General features: G+C 37.5%; 1 pseudogene; it reads right to left on the reverse strand.

The window, feature by feature from the left end:
- Positions 1–6958: 6958 nt before the first annotated feature.
- Positions 6959–7849, reverse strand: LOC145499530 (uncharacterized; annotated as a pseudogene).
- Positions 7850–12417: the final 4568 nt, after the last annotated feature.

Below are 12417 nucleotides of genomic sequence, written 5' to 3' on the forward strand. Positions count from 1 at the left end.
CGCGTTTTGGTAGAGATGTTTCCACGACATTTTGATTAGATCCGCGCAAGGGGCACTATTTTACTGTAAAGAAAAAAACTAGTTTTAGCCAAGAACTGAAAAAAACAGAAGACTTTCCCTCCTGTAATATGATAAATAATAAAGAAAGACCGGCTCAGAACAAAAGTTCGTGGAAATGAAATGGTTCGACGTTTTATCAGTTGTGGTTTTTATTAATCTCGTGACCTTCGGCCACGAGAGGATGTTTTTGCACTGTACACAACGGTGGTACATCCAGGCTCTCTCTCGTGTTCTCCAAATTCTCCGCGTTCATCATAACATTGCGTGTGTCATTGTAGGTAATAACCCAGCAAAGAGACAATGTGTGCCAGTATTGTTAGAAGACAATTTCCCACCATGAAAAAGAAAACAATTTGGTACAGCAGTATATTTTTATTATCTTATTCTTTTACGGCATTAAACATAATTAAAGATAAATGTACATAAAATCTATGATAACATAATTTAACCAAGGGCACTTTACGACCCTTTACCCTTCCAAAAATGGGAAGGACGGGAGAAGGCTCTTGAGTCGGTGAGTAAATTCTGCCATTCGTCCCTCGACTTGATGATTTATCATGGATAAAGCAATCTATGCGTGACATGCAGTTTGCCAGCTTTGCCGAAAAGTTCTTTGTTCTTCTCGTGTCTCCTTTCCAGTCTTTCCCATCTTCGAAGGGAAAATCGCTCTGGGACGAAATTGAAATCTTCTTATTCCGAACCGGAAACTCCCAGCTTGTTATTCCTCGTTTTGTAGACTTCTTATTCAGTTCGTGCTCAACAGAGAACTCCTCAAATGAGCAAGGTGGCTAATTACGAGATGCTCTGTCATCATTCAATCAAATCGTGGCAAATGTCAGTTTGTTCCGATATTAACCTGGCATCATTAAAATTGTTGAGTGCAGGAAACAGCGGACATAATGGCACTCAAGGTATTGTAACATGACCAGCTAACTGCAGTTAAGGCCTGGGCAAGGTAGAAACTGGTTATAATTAGTTGATGGAGTAAAACGCACTCACCAAATGCTTAATTGTTCATATCCACACTGGTTTGCTTTCGGGAAGCTTTTATTTGATGGTTGGGGCAACTCTATCAGTAATATTTAAGAGAGTCACGTTTTACAATTAAGTTTTACAGACATTTGGCGGATCAACCTGATAGTGTAGTAGTATAAGAGGGATGTTAGGAAACAGGGCTTCCGGGTTTGACACTGGGTGGTTACTTACAAATTTCCTTTTTTCTTTAATTTAGTAGAGAAAAATTCATTGATAGTTACAAAAAAATTTTAAGTGTTGCGAAAATGGCATCGACCGTTTACGAAACGGACAACTGCGCCGGCGGCGTTTGATCGAAAAAACACGGTAATTTAAAATTTATTTTTGTGAGATTATGCAATATTATGGCATAATCTGATATAGTCACCGGTCATGTCAGGCGGTGCTGAACATGGTCCACGTGACAGTATTCGACCAATCATTTGTCGTCTCAGCCGGAGCGATGGAGGACACATTTTACGTTGCGAATGGAGAGTAAGTTGTCGTTTCTCGACCGATTTCCGCACTCATCCTGAGAATCAAACGAACCTTTTCTAGGAGCTGCTAGTGTAATAACTAGACCAGTTATTTGCCAAGTCTCTAGTGCAGGTAAGCAATTTTTGCATCAGAATTAGTCAGTGGAAATCATGCTATGTGTAAAACGTTGGTTTACCACACGCGCTTGACATGGATATTCTTTTGGTCGTTTGCAGGGTAACAGAGATCAGTATTGTGGATTATTTTTTGCGTGAAACTTTAGTTCGAGAGTTGAACTTTAAGAAAAGTTCGGCGGGCCCAGTCGGGCCCCGCCGTTTTAAGGGTCAAAATCGGACTTGATGTTTGGGGCATTTTCCTTGATTTGTCAGATTTTCGCGGTGTTTCGCGAGAGTGATTGTGTGATTTTTACCGTTGTTTTAAGAGTATAATTTTGTGGCTCGGCTTGTTCCCTATATCTTAATGTTTTCTTGTTGTTTTTTCTTTTGTAGTGCGTATGTCATCCGTTTGTTTGGCCGATGTTCAAAAGTTTTGGATCCTGCTTTGGATACTAGTCCATTAAAGATATGTCATTTACAGTGAAATTTTCACTATCATGATCACTGCCTGTCTTGAATTGTTATCTCAAACAGAATTTACTACTCTTAGATGTTATTGTTCAGTCATCTATGGCTGATAATTTTTGATCTCCCACTTCTTTATGCTTGTTTTCCTTTGAATGTTGGTAGTGGTGGGAGACTATACATTAATGAATAATAAGTGTCTCATGTGTATATTTACACATGATTGTCAACCTTACTAGAGCAGAACCAGCCAATGTGTTTGAAGTAAATGCTGAATTACCAACCGGTATTTAAAAAGACTATGGGCTGGGAATCAACTTTGCTATATCTCCTAAGAACTAAATTTATCCACTTACACTGTAATGATTAAACAAGGAAAGCTACAGCATGCTACTGTTTAGGACCTTAAATTTAGAATGGAATAGACCAAGACAGAATACAATGAACCTTAAACTTCAGCAGAGGTGTGATATGAGGACATGCAATGAAGACATGTCAGGACCATGAGCTATTCATTCATTGCTAATTGACCGTGCCTATCATTCACAATATTCCAGTTTACTAATTTATTAATGTTGGCCGCTGTTTCCAGAATGTGTTTTTTTTTGGTCCTTGTCAGCACTTTGCAAATATTAGGTTTAAATAGCATACTTTGGAATTGAAATATTATTTTCAAGTTAATGTAAGTCAGTTTTTTTTTCACATCTCCCATCTGCAATTTTAGTTGCAACCACTATAAATAGCATGAGGTATATTATTTGTCCAAAACATTCATCTCATGTAACTCAATCAAGCCTTCTTTCCATTGAGCCCGATTTCCCTTTTACATGGCCTCACGTACTGAGAACCCAGGAATGGACACTAGGAGAAAATACAAGTTACATCCAACACATAAGCACAAGGTGAAGAAATCTCTGACTCATATCATCAGTTTGAACATTGATATTGCCAGTGGCAATGTCTGAGGCAAAGTCACATTCAAGGAAGTTGAGCAAGGCCAAAATCGTGGTTATCACATTGACTACAAAATGGATCCACACAGTACATAGTTAATTTTGGATTTGTGAGTTAAAGAAGAATTTGCTGAAAGTGTGACCTGGTATAGGGGACCAATACAATTATTTTTTACCACTTACATTGAAACAAAACATACCCTACTTCTCCCATTAAGCTTCTAGTTTTTTAATTCCATTTATTGCAAATTATTTTCGTTATTTTGAAAGAGTCATCGCTAATTAGCAAATTAGCAAGCTGTTTATGACTCCTCTTGATTCATAAGAAAATGAAGCGGTGTAAACTCGATTAATCAAGCTTTACACAAGTTTTCAAGGACAAAACATTGCTTTGATTTCGAATTATTCAACCCTTTTCTTCGTAGGTTTTACTTCTCAGCTCTCTTATCGTCGAACGAAAACACAATATCTCTCAACAACCATTTTGTTGGCCAGCGATACACTGATACACTTCATACAAAATTCGAGATATCTAAGAAGGAAAGTGTCGAAGGTAAGTTCAATTCCGGATGAAGATGAGGATGTCAGAAACGGAAATAATCTATCTTTTAACCGTAGAGATGACTAGAGATTCGACAAACCGCGAAGCTTCGATTCCTAAAATCAGCTGTTCCGCACCGAAAATGGTGGCTTTGTAAATCGAGCAGAAGTTATCTACAGCTATTACTTGGCCCGAGTAACATTTGATATGGATGTCATTCGAGATTTCTTTCAGCATCGGAAGCGAGCCAACCTCTTATAAGTCATATTTCCACATCACCTTCAGCGCGCTACTTTTTTAATGTTAAAATGAAGTGGGCTATATTTCGCCCGGCAAGCTTGAAACCGAGGGTTAAATTATTTTTTCCCTGTCGATTAAACTAAAAACCAGGGTCATCACGATTTAGTTTAGAGTCCCTGGGACTGGGAAATATCGTCCAAGTTCTTGGAAATCAAGCTTAAGTTGGTCAAAATCAAGCTGCGCGTAAGCCGGTCTGGGCTACTTTTTCAGTGTTGAAATTAAGTGGGGCTATATTTTCGGCCAGTAAGCTCGAAACCGAGCGTTCAATTACTTTTAGGGTTAATTGGAATAAAATGGCTTACCTTATGTTTGCTTTGCGTTATTTTGATGTGTCTGGGTTCCAGGAGGTGGCTTAGAGCCATTTAGGCGAGTTTCACTTTTCGGCGGTTTGCTTCCCCTAAAGAGAAACGAAACTTAGGCGTGCGACCTACTGGCCAGACGGCCCGCGTTCAAAGCTCTCTAAATTCCACAAAAAATGTTCCAATCTACTCAAAATTACCTCATGGCAGCCGTCGATAACTCTTCTTCTCATTCGCTTTCTCCCAAAGTTCCAAAGTCTATCTTAATCACCCGAGAATCGCTGCTTTTCCAGCTCTTGCTTTCCATTTTTGCTCCGTCTCGATCCGTAACCGATTCTCTTGGCCACAGGATTTGAATTTCGTGACAAAGTCGCCTCCAACTGTTGAGAGGCAAGGGGGCATTTCTTGAGGCGGTTGGAGGCGACTTTGGCACGATAGCCCGGTCGCTTAGCTAGAAATTCAGAAAAGAAAAAAAAAAAAAAACCACTAAAACTGTGGGCCCCAAAATTATATCACGCACAAAATATGTCACACCTTGCCGAAATTTACCGCCTGTTTCCTCGACGCATTACCGCGGAGTATGTCACTCCTATCTGTATATTCGTAGGTGTGTTCTTACGAAATGTAAACTCTTGTACGAGTTAGGTATATATACAGGCGCTTTGTGTTGTGTTGTTAAACTCCCTGACGAAGTGTACGTTAGTCACACGAAACGAAGTTATACAACTACAGTTCGCAGAGTGCTGCTCACTAGTTAAATTTTTATTAAATTGTTCTAGTCTTCGAGTCTTCATAACATGATCATGATGTACTAAACATATCTCTCGTCTGGTTTATTGGTTAACCAATAGGACACATACTGTATGAGGTACAAGAACTGGCAAACCACTACATGAGCTGCACTACCCCGATGGATTTCCTCATTCTCGATATTTGAGCCACTCTACCTTGTAAACTTCTCGTCGCCTTGCCCTACAAATTTTTCTACTTGCCTGAAGACGAAAGCGTAGTCGGTTTAACGCGACTCAGCGCCGTTAGATCGAATGCGAATAGTTTCCGAATAAGATCCGAAACGACTCTACTCGCAGGGTAGGTGCGAAAGATCTTCAGAGAAATCTAGTTTTTTTTTTGTTATGAATTACAAACGCACAACATGCATGTAAGCCATCGAGGAGGTCTTATAACCGGAATTTTCCGGCATTTCCTTAAGCTTCTTTCTTGCCCTCCCAATTTCACGCGTACATCGATTATTCACAATAGAACATGAAACCGTTGTGAAGTATTTTGTTCATTATGCGTTATCAACTTCCGGTGGATTCATAGGCCATCTATAATAGTGTAAAGAGGTTTGAGTCACTAAAGCAGATGACTGTAGGGTTAAGGTGCGCGTCTGAATTGCAGTTGTTGTCAAAAAGAAAAAAAATCGGCAGTTTCCTAATAATTTTTAAATAACAAATCCAAACAAAGAGAAAGTCAATTCGTAGCATCATTGATACTTTTATTTATCTTTATCATAATCTAATATGTTACATAGCACTAAGTATGCTTTTAAACATCTATCAAATTTTCATATTGTGCATTTAAAATGTATTATACCATCATTCAAGCTAGGACGCTTTTCCCTTCGAAAGTGGAAGGACAGACAAAGACCCTGTGTTGGCTGGTACGTTGTGCTATTTCATTGGTGCCTTGATAATATAAACCAAATAAAGTAATTCAGTAAGAATAAATTTCGATGTAGAAAATGTCGGCGACGTACAACCCCCAAAAAGGTTCCCGCTCAAAATTCTTTGAGGAAATTGGGTTTGTTTCAGTTTATTTCTTGTTTGTTTGTTTGTTTGTTTGCATTTCACTATTTTTTTGTCCATGGCTTTTCCCGCCCTTCCGAAACTTTAAAAGGAGAAGGCGGTCTCGGGACAAGTTTGGAGTGTTCTGTTTCCGAACGGGCACTCCCTTGAAATAAAGCGCCTGTTCACGTTCTAATATGGAGGAGCTTGTTATTTACATAAAGGTTAAAGGTTAATCCGAGTAACGGCATTGTGACTAATTATATATAGGTAGCACATGCAAGGAAAATTAGCGATATTACATTTCGGTATTATTCTATACCATCTTCAGACTCAATTATACAAGATTCATCGCCTGGTAGATTTACTAACTAATTGAACCAAATCGATCTCTACCGAGTCATGTAGACTATTAACTAACTGACACGTTGAGTGCTAGAAAATCGCAATACCATAATCGCACTCAAGATGGTATAACATGACTATAAATTAAATCGTCAATTAACTTAACATCAATTTTAGTCACCTACTCTGAAACTTAAGATATAGGCAATAAAACACCAGATATACTTTTGTTCCTGGAGCACAGCGTCTTGTTTATTTTCCTTTAAACTGCAATGAAATCGTGATTTCTCGAACCCCCATTTTCTGAAACCTCCCGATAACTGAAACCAAATTCGTTTCCCACTCCTCACCCGAACACTCTACCTTTACCTCCGATTTCTCCAACAGTACGATTTTTCGCTCTAATTTTTGTTTCCATTGGAGGTTCGAAAAATCGGAATTCCATTGTATGTTCATCTGCTGTAGATTAGACTTTCTCACGACGATAATTCTTTTGTTTTTTTCATCGTGCTCGTTCATCTATAAAATGTGGGGTTAATGTAATGTTTAAAAACAACAAAGCTGATCACAGAAACTGGAATAGCTTTTTATAGTATCTGCATTACATGTCACGAAGGGGAACTGCAACTTGTCTTTGATGCTGAGGTCGTTTGCGAAAGAGAGCAAGTAAAGCTGATCTGTATTCTGGCAAACGGATAGTGTATAATATAGGATTTACAAGAGAGTTTGCATAAAGTAAAGCCCACAATGCAGAGTCTACATGAAAAAGCACTGAAAAGGACAGAGACTGCAATATTTTAAATTTACTGATAAAAACGACATAATACACTATAACTACTGGCAGGCACAACAGAAGAGATACAACAGTCACAATCAACAATGTCATGGTCAGTTTTCTTTCTCTACTGGTTGCACCATGGTGTTGAGGCTGCGCTCCACAACGGACTTTAATAACAATGGACGTGTAAGAAACACAAATGATCAAAAGGCAAATTGAAAAAAATATCAAATATAAGTAAGCAAAGTAATATGATTCATGAAACTGGTAGAGAAGTATTAAAGCTATTGTTAACAACCCAGATGTTACCCAAACAGCAGCAATTAGTAATCGGTATACCCATTTTTTAAGCGTTCGATGCCTGAACGGGTAAACCGTTGCGTGCACCCGTTCTAAAGCAATAATGGCCATGTTTGTTAATGAACCAAAGAGGAAGAACCACATCATAACAAGTAAAAATATCCAATCCTCAATTGAAACTGTCCACATCTATAAATTACACATTAGTCCAGGCCGATAGAACAGATTAAACACAGCATTCCCTGCTACAAACATATCTGTAACTGCTAGATTTATTACCAGGTACATGCTACGCTTGCGAAGATTGCGGTTTCTTATAAAAGTTATTATCGTGCAGAGGTTGAGTGTTACTATAGCAACAGACTCGGCTAGGCCTACAGTCATCCAGGGTATGCAGTCAGATAAAGACAGCATCTCAAAGCTCTGTCCTTTTCGGATTGTTGTTAGAAGTAATTACTCGCCAGTCTATCTGTGGAAAGATCGAAGTGAATTGTTATTATTGTCAGGTTCTTTTACTGCCTGTAGTAAAGCATGCAATTAACTGCAGGGATGCAAAGCTCACACCAATGTGCAGATTTAATTTTTGAAAGCAAGTCCTGACATTTATCGGATTTCGATGTGTTGAAAACCAGTTTTCAATATGTTGCTTTCAATAATCAGGTCTGTTGTAGTATGTATGTATGTTTTCAATAATTTGCTGTAAGCCCTAAATACCGAAAGCTTATGCTTAAATTTCGGAGTCCTAAAGGAAGGAAATTTGGTCTTTAAAAATCTTAACGGAAATATTTACAACAATTAATTTAATCAAAAAGAGAGCTTTCTTTTATTTTTGCAGGTTACAAAATTTATTGATAATAGGAGACAGAAATCTTTGCCATTGTAACCCAAATAAAGCGGTTATTACACAGCTTAGAGAAGACAAGCACGATATTCTGTCTTTTCTTTTCTTTGCAATGTAACGTCGTTTAACTTCTCGTCTTCGGAGCCATTTTTTACGCAAGATCAGCGTTGATGCCATCAATGGTGCTATTTTTCGTCAAATGTTTTTATTAAATAGCCTCTTAACTCGAAGCAGAATCTGAATTAAAAATAACGATGCCGTTGTTTATCTTTTTCAAGCAAAAATGCGCTTGAGTTGTCATCCCCGATAAATTTATAACACTGAGAATATAATGCTAGCTTTATAACTTGACCTGAGAATTTAAACAAATTGCACCTCAAAACGTCTCGATACATTTAATCGCGCATAACGAAAAAAGTAACGCTTATCTTGGTATTAAAACGTTCAAATGGACTTAACTACTAAATAGTCTCGAAGGGAGAACATCATAACCTTGGGAAAGATCAACGGCAAAGCAACAACAAAAAGTAAAGCCTTGGAGCAGACTGGCTCATAGCTGTCGGAGCTTATCCCTGTTCGTGTGGCATGAAGCGGCTAGGAGTATTTCTACTCCCCCTGGACGGGATGCTAGTCTATCGCAGGTCACTCCCCCGCAATTTGTTAAGTTTCCCAAGCAATTCGCCGGTACCCATTTATACTCCTGGGTGGAGAGAGGCACTGTGAGAGTTAAGTGTCTTGCCCAAGAGCACAACACAACACAATGTCCCCGGCCACGGCTCGAACCCGGACCGCTCGATCCGGCGACGAGCGCACTAAATATGAGGCTACCGCACCTCCACGGTATCCAATAGATATTTTAGAACAATTCTGAATATTTCACACACTGAGTTCCTTTCTAACAGCGTCTTTCATTATTTAAATGGTCTTGTTGTGATCCCAGACAAATTTTGAATGTAGAGAACAAGTTTTATCTGTTAAGGACCTAAGCATCTTTCAATAATTGAACAATGATGAACAAGAAAATGTGTCGCATCCCGAAACTTGTTTAAAATGTGCACCAACACAACGTCTATTTTCACTTCCCCGCACACAAACAACTAAGTAACACTTTCCATGGTAATGAAATGTTTGAATTGACATTACATTTATTTTCAAGCTTTCTCAAAGAGTGATTGTTATAGCATTGTAAAAACAAAGATCATAGAGCTCAGCAGTAAACATTTAAAGTTCTTTCCAAACTTGTACGAAAACAGTTACCAGAACAAATATTGCGAAGATAAGTGAAAAAAAAAAGTTGAAACGTCTTCAACTTACCAAGTTGTAAACAAGATGCTCTCTCTGGTGAATCTTTTTGTTAAAAGATCTGTTAGTTTTTTTTTTCTGTAAAGACATAGACAGCTTTAACAGTTTAAGCACAAATATATCCTAAAAAAGTAATGCACCTCTATAAGAGATAGACTGATATAGATAGAAGTAAATACGCAGTTATTGATGAGCAAGTTTTTTGTCTAAAGTTTAATTTTCCATTCAATACAAATTGCTTTTGTCGGGATGTCTCGCAATCCATTTATGAACAGCACAAGACAGGTAACGAACCTAAATAAAGCGATTTTTTTTTCTTGAAGGAAAACGTTCCTTTCTTCGCTATTCTTGCATGTAAGCGCTTAAATATTTTACAACAATTTTAGTGCAAGGCGGTGGAAAAACGTGCCCTATGGCGTTCAAATTTAACACATCACCATAACGTCTATATATGCAATTAGCTGTGCACAAAAAAATATATTAACTCTCCATGCTATAAAACTGTTTTAACTGACAGTGGACATTATCATCTATTTTGGCATAGACTTCAACCCACCTTGATAGAAAACTGTAGATCCTGATAAGTAGACTCAGTGTAAATGAAAGCCAGTCACACTTCAAAGAGAGATATAATATTTGCCTAATGGAAAAATGACAAATGTAGGTGAAAACAAAATGTTAAATTTATATGATGCTAAATAACTATTGACTTAAATAATGTTGTCGTATTTCCATCTTGGACTGTCTAGAAAACTTGCATTGCACCAAACCGTCACGAGAAAACAATATAATGGCGTCTAGATAAGTTTAATACCATTCTTACTTTGCTTGCTGATCTGAAAACAAAAGAATTTCTATTTTTTTCTGCAGAGTATTATTTGATGTCAACTAGAAACTCCATAAAAAGGTTAGAAGAAAAAACATTGAAACAGCAAATGTAACATTCACGGCGTGAAAACGTTTCCCGCACAGAACGTTTTTCTGTTGGTGTTAAAACAGTACTTAAACTTAACGTTCTCTAGATTTCTACTGAGAAACCTCTTGGCAAGGCATTTGCTATTTCTCTTCAAGAATGATATCATTTGTTTCGGCGATGACCGTCTAATGTTCGCATTCATTTGTGTCAAAGAAGGCAACAGCCCTTTCTTAGAAACTGCCCTAAGATTAGGTCTAAATATTCGCTGTTAAGGTAGCACACGTCTCTTCTCTATAATTCTCAACCTCACCGAATTCCCTTTTTTACTGACATCCGAAAATATCACGCCTGAAGTTATGACTTATTAATTAAGCTACACCCACCAACATTCGTCGCTGCTTGATCTTCTTAATGCTTTTCGCCTTCAAAAAACTATGAACCGTTCGTTTCGGAACTCTCAAATCAATTGTGAAAATAATATTAGCCAAGAATGAGGCACGATTTTACTCTTTGAGTACTCCTCCTCACTAAATTAAATTCTTCTTTATTATTAACATTATTTTCTTTATTTATGACTGAACTGTACGAACATTTGCTGACTGAGAGCCGTGAAGGTTTGGCCAAATGTAGACCGGTTTACTTTGTTCGTGTAAAACGGATTTCGGTGCGTAACTATCTTGCCGATGGATGATTTTATTAAATAAAAAACGCAAGTTATTCAAAATTTCTTTTCCTTTAAGACTTCATTTCAGCTGCCTTAGAAATTTAAAGTTATTCAGGGATATCAAAGGCTCTAATTTTACTTAGGCGAATTACTAACTCTCTGTTCAGTATCGACTATTACATTGTGGTGGCCTTGAATAATAGTTGTTTTGACTGTTATCCGGTAACTGTCTACCTTTCGGTAAACCTTGAGTCCGCTGCCTCGAAGACTGTCATTTGGACCCAAAATAAAACTAATGGCTAGTTAAAACTAAATTTGCTTTAAAACATAGAAGTAACTGTATTCACCAAGAATTGTTTATGATATTCACTTGGCTTACTTTGCACTTAAATATAGTGATTTTGAAGAGCTCTCATCATATTATTGGGCATTTTTATTTTTTCTTGATGTTTTTTATTCACTAAACAGGATGTACCTACAATAACAATTATCAGTAAAAATTCAGTGTGTCTCAGTTTAACCTACCTTGTCAATAGGAAACTTCAGTTCTTGGTGAGTGGGTCTGACAAGCAGCTCAGCAATGGTAAACAGTCACCCTGCAAAGAAATCATTTGGTCGAGCATAAAAATTGACAATTTTGCCTCCACTTATGTGATATTGAATAGTGGGAAGTTAAATAATTGTTGACTAAAAATTGATGCATTTTAATTTTAAGCAGGTGAGGACAATGCAACTCTACTCTAAAATACTGCTACCCGATGGCACAACCTCAGTATTTTTCTTGTTCTAACCTGAGAATATTGAAATGTAGAAACCTTCCGTTCTTTTAAATAATTCGAATGAATAATTTTGTTTTAGACATTGCGCTATGTACAAAAACCGAAACGTTCAAAACTCTTGCAACAGTTGAAAGATTAAAGGTTAAAGAGAATTCATTTTGTCTTAGGTCTTTGAGCTAAACGCTGGGCTTAATGTTTCATTTTGAATTGATGCGTATTTGCGACTGTACTTTATGGTTCAACATTAGACCTCGACGACGAATCTCGCATAATCCGTGTCAAGAAAAAAAAATACAGGCAGGTCTTTTTACGTAACTAACTGTGGATCAATGAATATAGCTTACTTTATTTCCAATAATACTCGACTCGTTAAATTTTCTCATTTCGCCAGCCTCAGACTATATGACGCTTGATTTTAACATCGAACTTTACCCAGGTTTTTTCTCTGCTTAATCTTCCTGAATGACTGTCTTCGTTTAA

The sequence above is a fragment of the Orbicella franksi genome, chromosome 10, assembly GCF_964199315.1.
Source record: "Orbicella franksi chromosome 10, jaOrbFran1.1, whole genome shotgun sequence".
Lineage (NCBI taxonomy): Eukaryota > Metazoa > Cnidaria > Anthozoa > Scleractinia > Merulinidae > Orbicella > Orbicella franksi.